At 39.1% G+C, this 21,313-nt stretch overlaps 1 long non-coding RNA gene across 2 annotated transcripts in view; it reads right to left on the bottom strand.

Moving 5' to 3' along the window:
* Nucleotides 1-3,941: 3,941 nt before the first annotated feature.
* Nucleotides 3,942-21,313, bottom strand: part of LOC141548369 (uncharacterized) — a 68,101-nt gene continuing 50,729 nt past the window's right edge. For both annotated transcript variants that reach the window (XR_012483911.1, XR_012483912.1), the window contains one exon: nucleotides 3,942-5,161. This is a non-coding gene — a long non-coding RNA (uncharacterized LOC141548369). The remainder of the gene's footprint in view (nucleotides 5,162-21,313) is intronic.

Raw genomic sequence — 21,313 nt, 5'->3', positions numbered from 1 at the left:
CTTTGACAATTTGTCAGATTATCAGAATTTGGTTTTGGCTATTGGCCTGGGTTGTGGCTACCCTAAGCTATTATCTTCACTGGACATGATTCTTTTGCAATAGCTGGAGCATGAGGTGAGGAAGGCTCATGATGCTAGCAAAGAGGGAGGAGCATATAACGGAGATGCCAGAAAGGTAAGATCAACACTGCTTGGCAAGAGATTAAATATAGGGGGGCGAGAGAGTGAGGGGTCTGGGATAACACGTAAGTCTCAAGGATGGGGGACTGGAGGATGGTATCGCTTTCAACAGTAATGGGGAAGGTAAGAGGTGAGGAGAACTTAGGAGGAAAGAGAACCAATCTTCAGTTTAAGAAGTCTCCTGAACATCAGCAGTTAAAGATTTGAGATCTGAAGGTCCCCAGAAAGATTAGGGCAGATCTGAGAATCATCAATGTGGAGATAAAGCGAGGAGGGAGAAGTGGAGACCCTTCTCAGAGAAAGAGATAAAGGTGATGAACTTGTTGCCCTTCGGTCACGTCTGACTCTTTGTGACCCCAGGTGAGGTTTTCTGGGAAAAGCTACTGGAGCGCTTTGCCATTCCCCCCATTCAGCTCATTTTATCAAGGAAGAAACTGAAACAAACGGGGTGAAGTGGTGTGGCCAGGGTCGCACAGCTAATGTCTGAGGCCAGACCTGAACTCAGAAAGGCCTCGTGACTCCAAGCCCAGCGTTCTACCCACTTCCCCAACCTAGCATTTAGCAGATGTTAAATAAATGCCCGTTTACTAGCTGATAACCGTACTTACCTCCAGTATCAAAATCCTGGCCTCCAAACCCACTTGATGGGAGAGGAACCATATCTAGGAAACAAGTCCAATTTTTAGTATGAGTATTTTTCCCTTGAAAATCAGGAAATGTTCCAAATCAGGGCTTGATTGTTGCAATTGTTTGGATTGTCTAGGTTTAAGTGATGGAGAAAGTATTAATAACATAGATTACATTTAAACGTGCCACATTTTTTTATTTGGCTTTGTTTTCTGGAAAGCTGGCTGTTTAAACACTTAAAAATACAACAGTGACCATAATACAGCGAAGAGGAGTGTTCTTTTATTTTTTTGTCTTCAAGGTTAAGATTTTGTTGTTTGTCCTTCATTCTCTTAGTGGACCATGATATCAGGGAGCTGATGCGGTGACATGCAAATAGGAATTGGATTTAAGCAAGGGAGGGCTGGGCAAGGTCACCAGCCTTACTTTCTTCTCCCAAAACATCTGCGTCCGGTAGAATGCTCTAGATCAGGATGACTGGAGATGATCCTGGACAAAGTGGGAGACCTTGACCTCTTCCCAAGTCTCAGTGTGACTGAGGCAAGACCCATGCAGTGATTTAAGACAAGTAAGTCATAGTTAAGATACTGATCACAGGGAGGAAGTCCTTTCAGTCCTTCAAGGAGAAGTCCAGGAAAGAACTGAATAATGGAAGGTTTTTTGGTTGGTTTGTTTAATAATTTTTATTATTGTTTGCTGTTTCTCATATCACCATGGTATCCCACGTATCCCTCCCACTCCGCTTCTCCCAAGAACCACTCCATATTCCAAATAGTATTTTTTTAGAGAAGAAAAAGTGCAACTGATCAATACACTGAGTCTCAAAACTTGTGTGATATGTGACACCTGTAGTGTAGTGCCCCCACCTCCATTAAAGGGTGGGCTGGGGGATGTCTTTTCATCCTTCTTCATTTAAGCCCCTCCCTGATCCTTATAATTTTGTTAAATTTGCTTTTGATTTTTCGGCACATCATCATTGTTTCCATTTACATTGCTACAGTCATTGTGTATATTGCTTTCTGGGCTTTGCTCACTTCACTTTGCTTCGGTTCATGTGGAGCTTTTCATCCTTCTCTCTATTCACCCCACACATCATTTCTTATTACATGTGAATATTATTCCATTGAATTCATGTACCACAATGTGTTTAACCATTCCCCAATTGACTTTGTTTCCAATTCTTCACTATCACAAAAAAATGAGGCTACAAATATTATATATTTGGAGTATGTACTTTCTTCTTATTGATTATCTCCCTGAGGTATAAGCCTAGTAATGCAATCTGTGGGTCAAAGGGTGTGGATATTTCAATCATGTCATTTGTAAAACTCCACTTTGCTTTCCAAACCACCATTTCATAGCTCTACAACAGCAGATTCACGTGCCCATCTTTCCACAGCCTCCCCAACACTGTGTGTTACTATTTTTTACCATTTCCCCCAATTTGCAGGGTGTGAAGTGAATCCTCAGGTTAGATTTGTCATTCTTTTATTATTAATGATTTGGAGCATTTTTTTTTCATATGGTTGTGAATACCTTGCAGTTCTTTTGAGAAGTGTTTGTTCATATCCTTTGATCATTTTGTGTATCAGGAAATGGCTAATAGGCCTATATAGTGAGGAATGGAAATGTTAACTACAGAAATAAATTTAGGATTACTCTATTTCAACACTGAGGGATGTAACCTGGTCTTGCTCACATCTAGAGAAAAAAGGTTATTTGTTCTCACTTGATTAATGTAAAAGGGCTGATGGTGGGTTCATAATTTTGACCTTGTCCTTAATCATTTCCATTTTAGGATGCCTTGAGTGCTGTATCCCAATTTCCTCAAAACTGTAAAAATTTCCCACTTTCCCCATTTTTAGTTCCTCATCCAGCACTTTGGGGATCGTGATGTTTCAATGTGGATGTGCTGATGGAGCTCTTTCCTAATTTCCATCTTTCTATTCTCAAATGATTGGCCTTAATGGAGTCTCTGAGATTCAAAGACTGAGGTAAAGAGGGAAAGGAAACAAACATTTATGAAGTGCCTCCTCTGTGCCAGGCACTGAGCACTTTACAAATACTGCCTTTGGTCCTCATAATAATTCTGGGAAGTAGGTATTTGTTTTCATCTCTGCTTTACAGATGAAGAAACCAAGGCAGTTCAATGGGAGAGACAACATGTAAATAACCTCATAACTAGAGCCTCCTGGTACCTTGCTATTCTCCTCACACCTTACTTTTCCCTCTGAGGGCTTTGGAATTCAGGGGCACTGGCCTCCTTGCTGACCCTGAAACAAGTAATAGCTCCATTTCTTGACTTTGCCTTTTCATTGGCTGGCTTACCCACTTCCAATCCTATCCCCACTCCTATGCCAGGAATACTGCTCCTGCCTCTTTCTTCAAATCTCAGCTAAAATCCTATCTGCAAAAAATCTTGCCTGGTCCCCCTAACACTGGTACTTTCTTTGAGTTCTTCCAATTTGGCCTGCATATCTCACCTTTGTAGAGAACAAGGAAATAAAGCTAGATACAGAACCTACTCCGCGCCAGACGCTGGGCTAAGTACTTTACTATCCATTTGATTCTCACAACAGCCCTGGGAGGTAGATATGATTCTTATCTCCACTATTCAGTTGAGGAAACTGAGGCAGAGGTACAGTAACTTTCCTGAGATCACACAACTACCAAATGTCTGAGGCCAGATTTGAACTCAGGTCTTCCAGACTCCATGGACTCCAAATTCCCATCTTAAATGGATGATTCCCTTGACCCCTCCCCACTACTACCCCAATCTGCTTTCCAACTGTTGTTTCTCTCCCCACTTTCCACCATTAGATTGCAAGCTTCCGGTTTTTTTATTCACCCTTGCAAAGCCTTGCGTTACCACTTTTTCTTCCTCCATTCTCCCCTCCCCAGACAGTGAGTAATCCAATGTTAAACATGCACATTTCTTCTACACTTATTTCCACAATTATCAAGCTGCACAAGAAAAATCAGATCAAAAAGGGAAAAAAATGAAAAAGAGAACAAAAGTAAACCAACAACAATAAAAATGTGAAAATGCTATGTTGCGAACTCATCACAAGATCATTGGGACTGGCCTGGATCATCTCATTGTTAAAAAAAAAAAAAAAAAAAGCCACGCCCATCAGAATTGATCATTTTATAATTTCCTTATTGCCTGCCGGGTACTATGATCTCCTGGTTCTGCTTATCACTTAGCATCAGTTCAGGTGAGTCTCTCCAGCCTCTCAGAAATCATTCTGAGATTGTAAGTTTCTCGAGGACAGGGATTGTCTTTGTCTTTTGTCACTGCAGCTTAGCCCACTGCCTGGTACATAGTAGGTCCTGGGGCTTAGGAAATGCATACTGACTGACTCTTGAGAGATTTGCCCAGAGTCACCTAGTTGGTAAGTGTCTGAGGCTGTACTGTATGTCTTTACTGTTCTTCAAAAATGTTTCCCACTACATATGAGCTCAATTTAAATTCCACGTATGCGAAAGGAGGAAGGGTTGGGCTGTTTAATGGCAGTTGTCTTATGGAGGATATCTAGTACAAACCCCAAATGGAAGATATGCCGGCCATGGATCGTGGAGTTTTTCAGCTACACCCGAGACACTAATTCAAGACCCAGAACATTGCTACGACCTGATAGATGAGATTGATCCTCACAGTAAAATCCCAGTGGATGAATCAGAAGGCCTCTTAACCACATTCAGATCTACTTCTTGTAGAGACAACCAATATCCCTGGTCAAAGTTAGCACACAGGGAGATTTCAGACCGACAATAAAGTAGGCCCCAAATGAGAAGCAGATGAGAAAGAAGGGATGAATAAATAAAATATTTATTAAGCACTTACTCTGTGCAAAGCCTTGTACTAAGAACTAAAGTTACAAAAAGTACAACAGCTACCATTCTCAAGAAGCTCACATTCTAATGGGGCAGATTTCAGCTGTGAGTCAGCTGGAAATAGAGGTCTTATGGTCCTTTGGGGGGACAGTCAGGTCTCTTCTCTAATGCGATTTCCACTGATAAAATCCTACCAGTTTCTGATGCTGAAACATACAACAGAGCCAAAGACTTTGGCGGGATGAACTTTCCTTTCTGGGTCCTCAGTGGACCCGGCTGCCACATGAGCAGTCGTGCTCCAGGCTGCATCTTCACAGGAGGATAGCTGGGGTGCTTCTTCCCAAAGCTTTTGGATTCAAGATCTGGGCTATCTCCATCAGGCTCTGAGGGGAGAAGGTTGATGGTATGCAGGGGTGAAGGTCAAGGTGATGGTGAGGGAATAACTTGCCAGGCACAAACTGCCTCCTGTTTCTCCCTCAGGGTGCCGGCTTGCTTCAGCTAGGCTGGCTTATCTCCCCTGTGGGTGGCAATTGGTAGAGAGTAAAGGTGATGGCGTTTGGGATTACATAATAGTGTCGGTTATTCCAAATTACTCCCTGAAACAAAGACCCATCTTTTTAATATTCTTCCAGCAAAAAGGATTTTATATACTTTATGATTTTGATGCAGTGTTTTGTGAACCTTAAAAGTTCTATAAAAGGTTATTTATTACTGCTTTTCCCAACCAGAAGCATATGAAATCATGTTTTCCCTGTATCAAGTCAATTTAACAAGTATTTATGAGGCACCTCTTATGAGTACACTACACTGCTTAGCACCAGAGATACCAAAAAAAAAAGGCAAAAGACATCTCCTCCCTCCAGAAGCTCCTAGTCACTCAAATGCCAACACGACTGTTATTTCTATTGTAGAGCCTGATGCCATGGAGAGTCTTTTTTTTTCCCTACTAAAGTCAAACATGGGGCTTTTCCCCTAATCGTGCTCTAGTCTTGCTTCCCTCCCTTCTCCAGACATTTTCACTCAAAAGTACAACTGACACCTCAAACTCCTGATTTTTTAAGCTCAGAATATCCGTCTCCTCTACCACAGCTCCCCCTCTATATTTTCCTGTTTCTCTCTAGGGGATAATGCACATGTAATGTGAGAACTGGCCAATGAGCCCTCTTCTTCTGAGATTGACCAGTATGCTGCTCTGCTGATACAATCCTCTACATACTTCAAAGAATATGCAAACATTGCTTCTGAGGAATGGGTCAAAGAATAAATCATAGAAACAACAATTAGATAAAAGAAAATGACAATTGTAAAACAACATAAAATGTGGGGGCTATAGCTAAAGTAGTCCTCAGAGGAAAAGGAGACCCATATCAACAAAATGTTTAAAAAGTGATGATTTGTGAGTGTACGAAATTAGGGAGCTAATAATTAAGCAAGCCTATAATGAGCACAAAAGAGGAAGTATTAAAATTATATAAACTGAAAACTTATATAGAAATGATCAGTCAAGCTAAAATCAAAGAGACTACTAAAATTTATAAACTTTTGGCCAATATGATATTTTTAAGAGAAAAGAAAATAAAAAGAACAAAAGACTAAATGACCAATGTAAAATCAGAATAAAACCAGAAGAAATTAAAAGAAAAATCAGAACACAAATATTTTTTAAAAATGAGAAAGAAATAAAGAAATAGCTTCAAAAATATAAAATACTTGAACTAACCCTAAACCAAATAGATATCTTATGTAATTCAATCTTAGAAAAGGAACTTTGCCTTACTGTAAAGGAACTAACCAAAAAAAATTTCCTGGTCCACAAGAGAATTTCATTAGACTTGTAAAGAACAATTAGTACTCATATACTTCATAAATTATTCTCAAAAACTGATAGAGTAATATGGGAAAATGAGTTAATATTTTTGCTCAGTTCACCTAACACACTTACTCCACCACAACCTAGAAAACATGCTACACTGAATTCTGACTGGAAAGCCAAGATAAAGTCATCATGAGTCATTTTTCCAGCCCAGGGCAGTTGAGGAAGACAGAAAGGGCTGGGGACATTTGGGCAGGACTGGCCAGGAGCATAGTGCAGTAGCAGTAGTAGTAGTAGTAGCATCCAGTGATAGAGAAGGGGATAAAACTGAAATAGCAGAAGACCTCAGGATCAGTGCTGAGAATAGGAACAAGTGCCTGTTATCAACTCAGTTTTTTTTTGTTTTGTTTTGTTTTGTTTTTTGTTTTTTTTCCCCCCCTGAGGCTGGGGTTAAGTGACTTGCCCAGGGTCACCCAGCTAGGAAGTGTTAAGTGTCTGAGACCAGATTTGAACTCGGGTCCTCCTGAATTCAGGGCTGGTGCTCTATCCACTGCGCCACCTAGACTGCCTGATATCAACTCTGTTAACCATTATTCAAGTCCTAGTCATAGTTACAGAGCAAAGAATAACCTGGGGTTACAGTCTTGATCATGGTTGTGTATAATAGGCAAGGAATAAGTTCCAGAAATGTGGCTTGTGTGGTTGGAGCCCAGGAGCAGAACAGCTACTCAGTTCTAGCATTTAGCCCAGCACCTAAAAATCTGTAGTAAAATAACCAGGGCAAGACTCCTAGATCAAAGATGACTTAGAAGTTCAGTCACTTTGAAGCTATAGAACTTCCCAAAGGGATAATACTGTCTGGGGCCAATAGCAGTTTATGGGAGCTCAATTATACAAAAGCCAACAGCCCCAAATTATGAGTCAAGAACTTGCAAACTAAGTTGAGATCAAGAGAGCAGGGAACAAAACCTCTCTCCAAACCTTGGAAGTACAAAAGCTTGTACATCTCCCTAAAGTGAGCTGTGAAAACAGCAGAAGGGCATAACAAAGTCAAAAGTTCAGGCTAGACAACCCCACACCCTTAAGCAAACAGAGCCTAACACTAAGAAATAGGCTGAAAGAAAATGAATAAACAAGAAAAAATGTTACCATATGTTATAATATAAAAGGTAAGATAAATCACAAACTTAGAAGAAAATAAGAACTTTAGAATTTAAAACAAATTTGAGAAAAGCCTCGAAGAAAAATGTAGATTGGACACGAGTCCAACAAGAATTTCTAGATGAATTGATGGAATTTTAAAAAAATTCAAAAAACAAATGGGAGTGTGAGAAACAAGACCACAGGTAAAATTTCAGTCTGTTTTGAAAGATTGAGAGAGACTATAGGATGCAGCCTTCAATTCTCATGAGAAGTGGTTACATCTCTCTCAGGGAGAGTGCACCAACACAGAAGCAAGAGCAAGTTTTTCTAAATTAGTACCCTCCCCGTACCCTCCCTGTCCCCTCCCACTTAATCTTTAATTGCCAGAGGAACAGATTCTGGCACATATCTAACCCTAACCCTAGGAAGCGTTCTTCCCCACTCCAATGTGTCTAGATTTTTGCTATTGCTCCCTGATGGACAGAGAAGACACTATGCATGAGCCTCATTAAGCAAGAAAAACCTTCTCCTGGTCATTGATCCTGGTCAGTTTCTAGCCTAGACTCTTTTATCAGAATTTTGAAGCTAAGTTAGTTTCGCCTTCTGAAAGTACATTGGTCAGTGATAACTTAATCTTGCATTACCATGAAGCTTGCAACATTCTTAACTTTTCAGTATTTCTAACAGGAGTGTTAAAGGAAAAGTGAGAAAAGAAATGAGAGCTATGCAAGAAAGATATGAAAAGCGAATTTAACAGCTTGGAAAAAAGAGGTACAAAGCTTCTTGGAAGAAAATCATTCCTTGAAAATGAAAATTGGCCAGATGGAAGTTATTGGCTTTTGTGGATTAATTATAATTTATTAATATTTTTATTCAAACTTCAGGTGATTAGAGATTGCTTGCATCCAGAATGTCATCCATACCTCAGTTAGGAATGCTAGAAATGGGGAATTTGGGGATCCTCCAGATTCTGGATCCACTGAAAGTATTCTTGTTTTGGGGAGGTCTTTCCCACAGTCTTATTTTGGATCTACCCAAGCTTGTGTTTTGTGTTCTCTTCCTGTGATTCACATGTGTCTGGTGTGTGATACCTATCAAATGATTCCATGTGATGCAGCAGTGGAAATCTTTGTCCAAGTCCTGTATAATGTAAACCTTTAACTACATAGGGGAGGGAGTCCCAGCTTCTTTCTGCCTCTCTCTACCAAATGATCTCAAAATTTTCTTTCTAAAACTATTTTAGACTTTGGAGTTTGTTCTCACAAACAACCAAATGGCATAACGAGTGGTTCATAGATCTTATAGTCCAAGTTCCTGTACAACATTGCTCTTTCTAGCATCAGACTTTCCTTTCCTCACCAGACACATCCACAGCCAAGCTTCTTTTCAGCTTTGACCCAACCACTTCATTCAAACGGGTGCTATTTACAGTTGTCCTCCGCTCTTCCCTGGTAGTGTACTGGACACCTTCCAACCTGAGGGGTTTATCTTCTGATGTCATCTCCTTTATCATTTTCTTGGCAAAGACACTGGAGCGGTTTGCATTTCCTTCTCCAATGGATCGCCTTTTGTCAGTGCTCTCCATCCTGGGTAACCCAGCACTGAGATGCTCATAGTTTCATTGAACTGCATAAGCATCTCTGCCCTGAGAAGGCAGTGACCCGGGAAGTGGAGGGAAATACAACGTCAAGAATCCTCAAAGACGTGAGAAAAAATTGGCCATTCCTTCAGTGGGTAAATAGTCTAAACTAGTTGGTGATAAGTCCTGGACATGGGTGCATTTATGGAAACCGAAAGGGCAAACAGGTGAAATCTTGCCTTCAATATCACTCCTGCCACTACAGAATTTAAGAATGTTTATTTCCTCACCCAGTAGCAAGAGAGGAATTTTTTTCCCCAAATTGGACAAATCAGCAGGGATATATGTCACAAATGATGATGAATATATTAGATGTTTACGAATCGAATGATAAGATTTCAGTGGCCAGACTTCCAATTGTGAATGAAGGCCGTGCCTTGGAAACAAATCCATTCATTCCTATTCTTTCCATATACAACTGCATTATGGTTATTTCTTCCCCAACATGCCTTTCCCAGCCTGGTTTCAATATATCATGAGAAACTCAATGGGATTGGGGGGGGGGGAGGTTTTGTGGAAAGCGCTGATGTCAGAGAAAAAGTTTAGAAATGCAGCAAGGCATAAAATATTGGTATACTACTGTATAATATTCAGCCAAACTTTGCATTAAGGTATTGTAAACACCCCATAAAAGAAAAAGAAAAAATTCAGACTTTACTACAAAGAGAAGGCCAAAAATTTTACACATCTTCCAAATCACAGGGAGCAACGAGGCTCCTCCATCCTCCTTCTGTGGTGTGGAAGGGAGAATTGTAATTTCTACCCATTCCCAAGCCAGGAATGTCTGCTTTGCATCTGAAGGCTTCCCCTTTTAGATTCCCACCCTTTCTGACCTTTAGCTTTTATTGCCATCTCATATATATTTTACATAAGTCCAGCCTAAGGTCATCTAAACTAAACTTCTTGTTCAGTCGCATCTACTCTTCATAACCCTGTGGGCCACAGTGTGCCGATATTATGAGATTTTTTGGGGTAAAGATACCAGAGTGGTTTGCCATTTCCTTCTCCAGTGTTTGCATATGCATGTATCTATATGTATACATATGTGTATCTATCTATTTGTACATAGGCACTGTGCTTTACCAATATTTCTGGGGAGGTGAGTGCTATTATTATCCCCATTTTACAAATGAGAAAACTGAGGCAGCCAGTAGTGAAGCAACTTGCCCAGGATCATACAGCTAGTGAGAGTCTGAGGCCAGTTTGATGCAGAGTTAAAACATAACAATTAACACAAAGTAAAATGCTGAAACCAAATTTGCTATGCTTTAGCGTAACTTAGTATGGGTAGTAATCATGCTCTCAGATAATTCGATAGCAAAAATAGATCTGATTCAAAGGGACAAATAGTGAAAATGAATTAAATTAAAAGGTACCATACCCAGTGATTTCATAGTAATAGTTAACAAAAATACAGCAAATAGCATAGCATCTGTTATTTTTTGCTTCGTTCTCAAAGAGGTCCGTGACATAGGGAGGTGCAAGTGATTGGATTGAAGTAAGGGAAGATCAGACTAGGTCACCTGCCTCACTTTCCCTCCAGAGCCATGTGGGGCAATGGCCAGAGAGAGCTCGGCAGGCCTGGAGATGGCCCCGGATGCAGTGGGAGACCTGGGCCTTTCTAAGCTGAGGTTCTCCCACCGCCTCAGTTTGACTGAGGCCGCACCCATTCAGTGCTTAAGGCCGGGTAGCTATTGAAGCAAACGATCTCTTCCTTCATCTTTAGTCCCCAAAGTTCTAAATAAATAAGTAAATGAATGAATGAATCCGGGAGGGGAAGATCCCCAGGGTTTCTGATCAAAGCAGAACCGAGAGCTGTTTACGTGCAATCTGAGCCAATCTGGACCCAAACAATGATCAATGGGACTTGGCCTGGGACCTGTTGGTGGCCAATGAGAATCAGCTTGGTTTTGGTTTAAGGCCTGGTCCTTAAGAGAGAAATCTAGCCAGTAAACCCCAAGGTATCATGGGAGACTTCAGACGTGTAAGAGAAAATAGAAATGCATTTGAGAGCATCTGTAGGTAAGGACAGAGGGAGGGCAGGGAAGGAAGAAGTATAACACCTAAATACCTCAAGTATACCTTAAAGTGTTACATGGAAAAATAGACAATAAAACTAACAATCAAGGACTTTAGTGTACCCCTTTTAGACCTTGATAAAACTAAGAATATATAAGAAGTGAGTTAAAAATATGACTATAATTTTAGTAACATTAGTTATGACAGATTTTTAGAGATCACTGAATGGAAATAGACAGTAGGTCACATTGCACATAACATTCACAAATATCGACAATGTACTAAACCTTGCAAAATTGCAAAAAAGTAGAAATATTATTCTTCACCGACCACAAGTAAAATTATATTGAGTAAGGGGTCATTAATTAAAGAGTAACAATCCTAAAGGTTTGTGGGTCAAAGAACATATCACAGAAAAACAGATAAAGAAATTTAGACAAGATAGTAAACTTTGTGGGATACAGCCAAAGCAATCCTTAAGGGGAAAATGTTTATCTCCACACACTTTCATCAATATAAGAAATTCATCAATGAATGAAACCTGGTCAATAAATCAAGTATGCAACTAAAAAATATACCTCAGAAAATCAACAGCTTTTAAAACCACAATTGAATATCAAAATTAGAAATTCTAACACCTAGAATAATTTTAACAAAAGTATAAGAAAATAAAATTTAAATTAATAAATAAAACCAGAAAGTGGGTTTTTAAAGACCTCAAAAATTAGATGAAATGTTAGTCAATTTAATATCAAAAAAAGAAAACAAAAGTATCTGTATCAAAAATGAACAACAGAGACTTTATAACAAATGAAGAAGAAATAAAAGTACTGGAAATTACAAAACAAAACAAAACAAAAAACTTGGCACTAGATGAATTTAGAAGTAAATTTGATCAAATGTCCACAAATCAATTAATTTCATTCACACACAAAAATAGGAGGGGAAGGGATTCTCTAAATTCTTTTTATGATACAAATATAATGTTAAAAAATGTTTATTGCTTGCTGGAATCAGGAAAACTAGAGTTCAAATCCAGCCTCAGATCTTCTCTGTGATCCTGGGCAAATCACTTAAATCTGTTGGTCTGTTTCCTCATCTGTATAATGGATAATGTTTTTAACCAAGAGACAGAGAGATAGAGAGAGGCACAGAGTGGGGAGGGAGGAGGTGGAGAAGAAAAGTTTAAAAATCAGAAAAAGTGATCAACACATTTTTTATGAATCATCCAAACTGCAAAGTTGGGAGTTGGGAGGGGACGGGCACTGTAGGGGCAGTTCAACAAAGCTGATTTTCAATTTTCTTTGTGAACATTTATATTCTCAGAAATCAGCAAAGGCTGAAAGAAATCATTGGGGCTCGATTCATTGTTTTGTTTATTGTCTTAAGAAAACTATAATAATGCAAAACCAACTTAAAAGGGTGTTTTCCATTCTTTTCTCTCTGTTTTTCCCCCCTGGTTCCCCCCCACACACACCACGCTCTGCTCCTGGGGAGAGAGCCAGACAGCTGATGGTGCTTTCTGTTTCCGTTCCTGGCACATCACACAAGCTTGGGCCCAAGATTTTTTCCCAGTCTCCCACAGGTAGTATTTCACATCCCACTGGATCTCGGGCCCAGCTTTGAAATACAAGCAATCCTAGTAGGTAATGTATCCTATTCCTCAGGCCTCGCCTTGCATAAAGCTATGGGACTTCTTGTTCTTGCGGTACACAGCTCAGTGTCCTCTCACTGAAGGGCGCTGGGTGGTGGATTCCTGGCTAGGGGCAGCTAGGGGGTTGTCAGGAGGCATGAGAACCAGGCCTGAAGTTAGAAAGACTTCTCTTCCGGAATTCAAATCCGGCCCTTGACACTTACTAGTCATGTGACCCTAGGCTGGTCACCTCACCTCTATCTGCCTCCGTTTCCTCATCTGTAAAATGAGCTGAAGAAAGAAAAGGCAAATCTCTCCAGTCTCTTTGCTGAGAAAACCCCAAATGGAGTCACAGAGAATGGGATACCACTGAAATGATTGAACGACAACAAATAGCAGCGTCTGGCACATAAGTATGTGTGGTGCCCAGAACCTCGGTTCATCTCCTTATGGTTACCTGAGAGGAAAAACCAAATGAATCACTGTTGGTTTTTTCAGTGTTCCTGATCAGGACTATTGAATTTGCTAGATCTTTAGGGAGCAGTTGCTACTGGTGGGGAGGAGCAGAACTGGCCTGTAGTTTCCTCCTACTATATTACCTTGCCTGGTCTCTGATGAATACTCTTCTGGAAGACCCTTCCTTCCATATTCCTCAGTAAACATTTCCCAGGCAGAGGGGCCTCTCCAGAGTCCCAACTACGCAAGAACAGTAAGCATTTCGTAAATGTTTCTTTGAGTGAGTCCATAAAAATTGGTCTCTTCCCAACACATGGGGTCAAGGAAATTCCCTCCTCTCCTGAGAAGCCCTGGGACCCTCTCAGAGTAGTAAACCCCATTATTCTTGGGTTCCACATTCCACAGGACTGCTGGATGAGAATTGTCTTTGAAGTCTAGAAGGCCACAGAAACAAGAGCTAGTCTTACTCTTTTTGTCCTCATACTTTAAAGGGGGTCACTGATGTTCAGAACCCTAGCTCCAGAAAGATTCCACCAGGGTCCTCGGTCAGCCTTTCTGTTCAGTGAAGCAACAGTGCCATCTCATGGCCGAAAGAATCATCCATCTGACTCCACTTCCAAAAATATTTCTGAAGTTTACCCTAGAGGCTGGGTTCTAAGCTTGGTGTGGTACCTGAATGTAAAGATGAACCAGATGACTTACTTAATCCCTTTGACCTTGGAGGAGACAATATTCTTACCTCCGGCATTTAGGGTTAGGGTTAGAGGAGTCAGGTTAGGGTTAGAGTTAGGGTTAGGGTTTAGGGTTAGGGTTAGAGTAGGCTCTGATGCCTGGACTATAGTAATAGCTACTGGTGGGACTACCTGCTTCAAGCTGTTCCCCATTCCAGTCACCAAAGTGATTTTCCTAACAGAAATAAATCCAACCATGGCACACCTCCCCCTACTCCAGTATAAACTTCAGTGGCTCCCAGTGGCCTTCAGAACTCCCTACTGCTGTCTGGTATTCAGAGCCCTTCATAACGTAGCCCTTCCCTCCGTTCCTCATTCCTTTCCTGTACTCTCTGATGGAGTGGCTTCAACCAACAAGATACTCCATCTCTTGGCTTCAGGCATTTTTTCTGGTTGTCCCCCACTTCTGGAATGTAGCCTCCCCCCTCTTCTTTTCTAACTCTGACCTTCCTGGCTTCCTTTACATCCCCTTCTACAGGAAGTTTTCCGGAACTCCTCTTAATTCCGGGGTCTTCCTTCTTAATAGGTCTCTCTTTATCTGATCTCTAATCTGTACCCAATTGTTTGTGGGTTGTTTACAAGCAACCCACTGGTTGTGAGCCCCTAGAAGATGAGGAGTGCTTATCTTTCCCTCTTCTTTTATCTCTAGCACTTAGAGCAAGGCCTGGGATGAAGCCCAAGTTGACTGGGTGCTTATCAGTTGACTTATTGATAAGCCATTGGTGTGGGGTAGAGCTGGGCAGGTGGGTAGCTCACTGCAGTTAGCAACAAAAGGCAACGCCATGTGTTCTCCAGCCTGGTATGTTCATTCTTGTAGGCTGGTTAGGGACAGAGCAAATTGCCGACCCATTCATTTCCTTCATGTCTTCATGTGAGGAAAGCTGATAGCTGCATTGAATTGAGCATACCCAAGTCCTAGATGTGTGATTCTTGCAGATGATCAGCTGGAAAGCTTGGACCAGAGGAAAAGAGGAGGTTATCATCTTAGTCATACAATGTTTCCAAAATGGTATCATCCTTTTTCCTTCCACATGGCCTTGAGGGGGCTGGATATTATCCCCAGATCCTGTGACCCAAATTCTATTCCCATCTCCATTAGCCAATAAACATTCATTCAGCACTGCCCCCCCCCCAGGCACCTTGCTAAGTACCAGGGATACAAAAAGAGGCAAAAATGATCCCTGATTTCAAGGAAGCCACAATCTAAAGAGAACACAACCGCAAACAGATATAAACAAGGCAAATTCTAGACAGAAATAAATGGGAGATAACTAAGGGAAGGAAGGGATCACAATTAGGAGAGATTGAGGAAGGCCTCCCGTCAAAGATGGGACTTTCGTCGGACCTTGAAGGAAGTCAGGGACATCAATGGGCAGAGATGAAGAGGGAAGAACATTCCATGTCTGCAGGACAGCCAGCGCAAACGTCCTGAGCCAGAAATGGAGTATCTTCTTTGTAAAACAGTCAAAGGGCTAGTTGCCACGGAACTGAAGTCTGAGGGGGGAGGAACGCGTGAGAAGACTGGAAAACTAAGAGCAAGCTAAGTTTTGAAGGGCTTTGAATGCCAAACGGCATCTTGTGTTTGATCTTGGAGGCAAGAGTGTCCCCGGGGGCTTATTGAGGAGGGAGGTGGTGTGTGGTCAGACCTGCGCTTCAGGAAAATCATTTTGATAGTCAAAAGGGGGATGGACTGGAGGGGGAAACACTTGAGGCAGGCAGACATCTCACCCAGAAACTATTCCAGGTGTAAGATGACGATGGAGCAGTCATAGGAGAAAAAGAGACATTTGTCAAGAGATATTGCAGAGATTAAGTTGACAGACCTTGGCAAAAGCTTGAATCTGCAGTAATGAGGGGTCCAGCATTACACCCAGGTTGTGAGCCTGAGGACCTGCAAAGATGCTATTGCCCTCTATAATAACAGGGAAGGTAGTAGGGGGAAGGTTTAGAAGGGAAAATGAGTTATATTTTGAAGATAATGGATTTCAGATGACTGAAAAGCTGCTGGAGATAGAAGATTAGAGGTCTAGAGAGAGTTTAGGGCAGAAACATCCCAAAACATCAAGAGAAAAGGGGATCAAGGAGGAGAGAAAATGATCAAATGTCAAAAATTTTCATTTCTTTAAACATCTTTAGCCTCATCCTCCATAAAGTAAACACAAGAATGTGAGTCATGCCCTAGTAAATGGGTGATCAAAATTCAGAGTTTTAAACTAACTTGTAATAATTTTATTTTATATATTATAGTCATCATTGAATAAACACACACACACACACACATATTTCACATAGTAAACCCTTACTGGAGACATTTTAAAATCTTATTTTTTAAAATTATTTCTTTTTTTCCTGAGGCAATTGGGGTTAGTGACTTGCCCAGGGTCCCACAGCTGAGAAGTAGTAAGTGTCTGAGATCAGATTTGAACTCAGGTCCTCCTGACTTCAGGGCTGATGCTCTATCCACTGCGCCACCTCGTTGCCTCCCACCCCCTGTGCATTCTTTAAAATAACTAATAAACAAGTAAATCCTCCAATAAAATAGGTCACCAGTGATAAAATGTTATAAAAAACTTGTTTAATAATTATGAAGTAAACTGGACTTTCAAGTCATATGAGTAACAAGATGATAAGACTAGACATTTTCTCCAATCCCCATAACCTTTCAAACTTCTCCAAAGGAGAAATTATGCACCAAAGATAAAGCAACTTAATCTGTCTCCATAGCTGGGACACCCAGAAGTCAAAAACAACATCACACACACACACACACACACACACACACACACACACACACACCATCTCACAAAAAATCAACAACAATAAAAGCAAACACTCACCAACCTTGAGTTCACTCTGCACTTCCTCCACCTTGCATGCTGTGGATTTTGAGGTTACAGTAACAGAGCCAAGGTCAAGAAATAGACATATCAAAACCTACCCCTAAGCCCCAGATCCCCATCCCTATTTCCAAGGTCATGGAGGTTGTGAAAATTTCCTTAAGACTCAAGACCTGGATTGGCCATAGCCCTTCAGGAGCAAAAGTCTAGAAGGGGCTGCAACGGAGAAGTACCAATGCTGCTCAGCTCCAAACAACTTAAGCCAGGGCAGAGAATTGAAGGATCAAGGGAGTGGGACATCACAGCAGGTAGGGAGAAACTGTGTAGCACTCCATCAAGCCTAAGCACAGCACCCAGCTGGAGCTTGTCTGATCACCTAAAAGCTGTCCAGGGCAGAAACCTAGGCTGGTAAGGTATGAATGATCCAGCACAGGAAGAGACATGTTAAGATCCGATCTCAAGGCAATGTAATTGTAGGGGAGAGTCAGAAAGAGAATGAGGGGGGAAAAAAAAAAGGAAAAAGAAAGCTATCTCAAAGACCTTGAATATAAATAGATAAATGAACAGGGAAAAACACTAACAGAAGGAAATATGGCCTCCAGATCTAGTAAATAAGTTCAGGCATCTGTGAATACTACAGAATGAAGAAACTTGATTCAACACTTGCTGAGACAAAGGATCCTGTGGAATTTTTGGAGAACATGGTTTCTGAGTGATTTAAACAAGAATTATGATGAAAGAATTTTTGGTCTGCCGTGGCAAAAATAATTCTAGAATAACTGAAATCTGAAGTACTTATCAAAGAAACAAAAGAGAAAACAATAGACCTGTAAGCAAATAAACTAATAAACAAAACCCAAAAGGAAAAGTTGTATCAAATTAAAAAGGGGGTGGGAGGAGATGAAGAAAGCTAGTAGGAAGAGGGCCATGTTTAAAAAAAAACTTAAAGTAAAATAAGTAAAGAAGCATAATACAGTGTTCACAGTGGAAAAGGGAGAAAAACATAACCAGAAAAATATCAACTTTAGAAACAGATGGAAGAAAGTATAAACCTATGACTTCAATTGGAAATGGATCAAAAAATCTAATAAAACTTAAGAGAGTGACAGATTGGATAAGAAAAACAAACCCTACAATCTTACGCTTACAAGAAATACTTTAAAAAAAAAAAAAAAGACTTACACAACAAAACTGAGGAAATGGAAAAAGACAAAAAACAAAAACAACAAAAAAAAAACACGAACTCTACTCTGCATCAAGTGAATCCAAAAAAGCAGGTAAAGCAAAAACAAATATTCAAAAATAAAAAGGGATAAATAAGGAAAATATATTATCCTGAAAGGAACCACAGAAAAATTAATCACTCTCAGGAATAAATGTATATGTTCCTAATATCTTGACATCCAAATTCATAATGAAAACATTATCTGAGTTCCCAAGAACAAATTATAAAACAATAAATTTAAGGAAAAGAAAGTGATAAGGAAACAACATAACAAAATTTCTGGGATGTAGCTAACACAGTCCTCAAATGAAAATCATTTCATTACAAACATATATTAACAAAACAAAAGGATTAATGAACTGAGTATGCATTTAAAAATTATAAAATCAACAAAAAAAAACAAAATAAGCAAAAAAATAGAAGATTTTAAAAATTAAATGGGGAATAAATTGGAAACGAAAAACAGATATGGCAAATAAAACCTTGAAAAAAGTTCTTTCAAAAAGTAACAAAATTGATAAACCTTTGATCTGATTAATAAGAAAATCAATAAAATAAAATAACAAATGTACAAGATGAAATCATAGCAAAACCAGGAGAAATAAAAGAATAATCAAACTAAATCAAGAACTCAAAGCACAGTTCTTCCACACTGGGAACACAAAAGAAAAAAAAAAAGAATATTTTCAAAAATATTAAAAAATATTTTAAAAATATTAAAAGAAATTAAAAGATACCCACGTTATCAGAAGACTAGACACAGATCTTAAATAGCCCAATCTCTGAAAAGGAATTAGACCTAGCTGTAAAGAAACTACCAAAGGCAGGAAAAAGAAAATTTCTGAACCCAATGAATTCACAGGAGAATTCTATCATACTTTTTAGAGAACAGTTAGGACCCATGCTTCAGAAATTATTCTCAAAAATTGAGAAAGAAAGCACCCTTAGCAGAATCTGTTTTAAAAACAAATAGAATATTAATACCTAAACAAGGGAAAGAGAAAAAAAAATTATACCAGGGATGTAAGAACGATTTATCAGTAGGAAAACAATCAACATAATTAATCATATTAAAAACTAAATATCTAAAACCTCATGATCAGATCCAAAAAAAGCCTTGTCCATATACAATACTCGTTTATGATAAAAAGGTCTACAAAGTCAAGGCATAAAGGGACTTTTTTTCATGTCATAAAAAGCAATCTGAAATCAAAAACAAGCATCACATATAATGGGAATACAATGGAACATTTTCCATTGAATATGGTAAAATGAGAATGTCTGGTCTCCCTCCTATTATTTGACACGGTACTAGAAATGTTAGAAAGGAATTAAAGGAATAAAGATAGGTAAAGAAGAGCTAAAACTCTCTTTCTAAGCTAATGATTTATAAGGTTTATTTGGAAAACATCAGGGATTCAGCAAAGAGTCTGAGGCGATAGTTTTAGCAAAGTTGTTGGCTGCAAAGTAAATCCTCAAAAATCAACAGTATTTCTACAAAAATAATAACAAAACAAAAGAGCCAATATTAGAAAAGGAAATAGAATTCCAAATAATAGACAACTGCATAAAACACAGATTCAATTACAAAGTGTTTTTAAGGTATTTCCTTAAGAAAAATGTAAATAGCTGGAGGAACAGTCAGTGCTCAAAGCTAGGCAATGTCATTATAATAAAAACCGTCAATATTAATTACACTTATAATGCTATAGCAATCAAATTACCAAGCAAAAAGCCAAATTTTTATAAAACTTGGTAAGGGAATGTAGTAGAATAACAGAATTCATGTAGAAAAACAACAGATCTAGAATATCAAGGGAAATGATGAGATGTAAAAGCAAAGGGAGATTAGCACTTCTAGATCTAAAAGTATATTATAAAGCATCAATCAACAAAGCCATCTGTTATTAAAGAATAGAGAGATAGGGGCAGCTAGGTAGTGCAGTGGATAGAGCACCAGCCCTGAAGTCAGGAGGACCGGAGTTCAAATCTGGTCTCAGACACTTAACACTTCCTAGCTGTGTGACCCTGGGCAAGTCACTTAACCCCAATTGCCTCAGCAAAATAAATAAATAAATAAAATAAAATAAAATAAACAGAATACAAAATTAGATCAATGGAACAGACTAGACAAGGGAGATTCAGAAACAATAGAAGGCAGTAACCCAATGTTTGACAAAGTGAAAAACAAAATATTCAGGGAAAAAATCCCTATTTCATAAAAATTTCTGGGAAAACTGATCTGACAGAAATTAGGCTTAGACCAACACTTTATACCACTTCTCTCAAGACATTCTAAATGGATATGAGACCTTACTATTAAAGATTTTTTAAAATTAGAGGAGAAACACATTACCTATTTCTCACATCTATGGGTAGGAGATATACTTTCAACCAAATAAGAGATAGAAGATATTATGAAAGATAAAACATATTCATTGGATTACTTGAAACTGAATAGCATCCACACAATTTGGAACTATGCCCAAATGGATATAAAATTGTGCTTACCCTTTAGCCCAAGGAAATCACCTACCAGGTCTGTATACAAAGATATCCAAAAAAAAAAAAAAAAAAGAAAAAAGAAAGAAAGAAAGAAAGAAAGAAAAGAAAGAAAGAAAGAAAGAAAGAAAGAAAGAAAGAAAGAAAGAAAGAAAGAAAGAAAGAAAGAAAGAAAGAAAGAAAGAAAGAAAGAAAGAAAGAAAGAAAGAAAGAAAGAAAGAAAGAAAGAAAGAAAGAAAGAAAGAAAGAAAGAAAGAAAGAAAGAGAAAGAAAGAAAGAAAGAAAGAAAGAGTTTCCATGTGTACAAAAATATTTCTAGTAGCTTTTTTTGTTGTGGTGCCTAAGAATTAGAAATTGAGGGGATGGCTAGCAATTGAGAAATGACTCAATAAGTTGTGATACATGATTGTGACAGAATACTATTGTGCTAAAAAAAATTAACAAAGGAGTTGGTTTCAGAAAATCTTGGGAAAACTAATATGAATTTATGTAAAGTGGGCAGAATCAGAAAAATTTATATAATAGCAACAATATTGTAAAGACAGTCAATTCTGAGAGCCTTAGCTATTCTGATTAATACAATGATCTTTGACAACTCCAAAGGACTCATTATTAAAAAAAAATCCTGTCCTCCAGAGAACTGATTAACTCCAAGTACAGACTGAAACTTA

This window comes from Sminthopsis crassicaudata, chromosome X (assembly GCF_048593235.1).
Source record: "Sminthopsis crassicaudata isolate SCR6 chromosome X, ASM4859323v1, whole genome shotgun sequence".
Lineage (NCBI taxonomy): Eukaryota > Metazoa > Chordata > Mammalia > Dasyuromorphia > Dasyuridae > Sminthopsis > Sminthopsis crassicaudata.
This window is presented reverse-complemented; position numbering and strand designations above follow the sequence as displayed.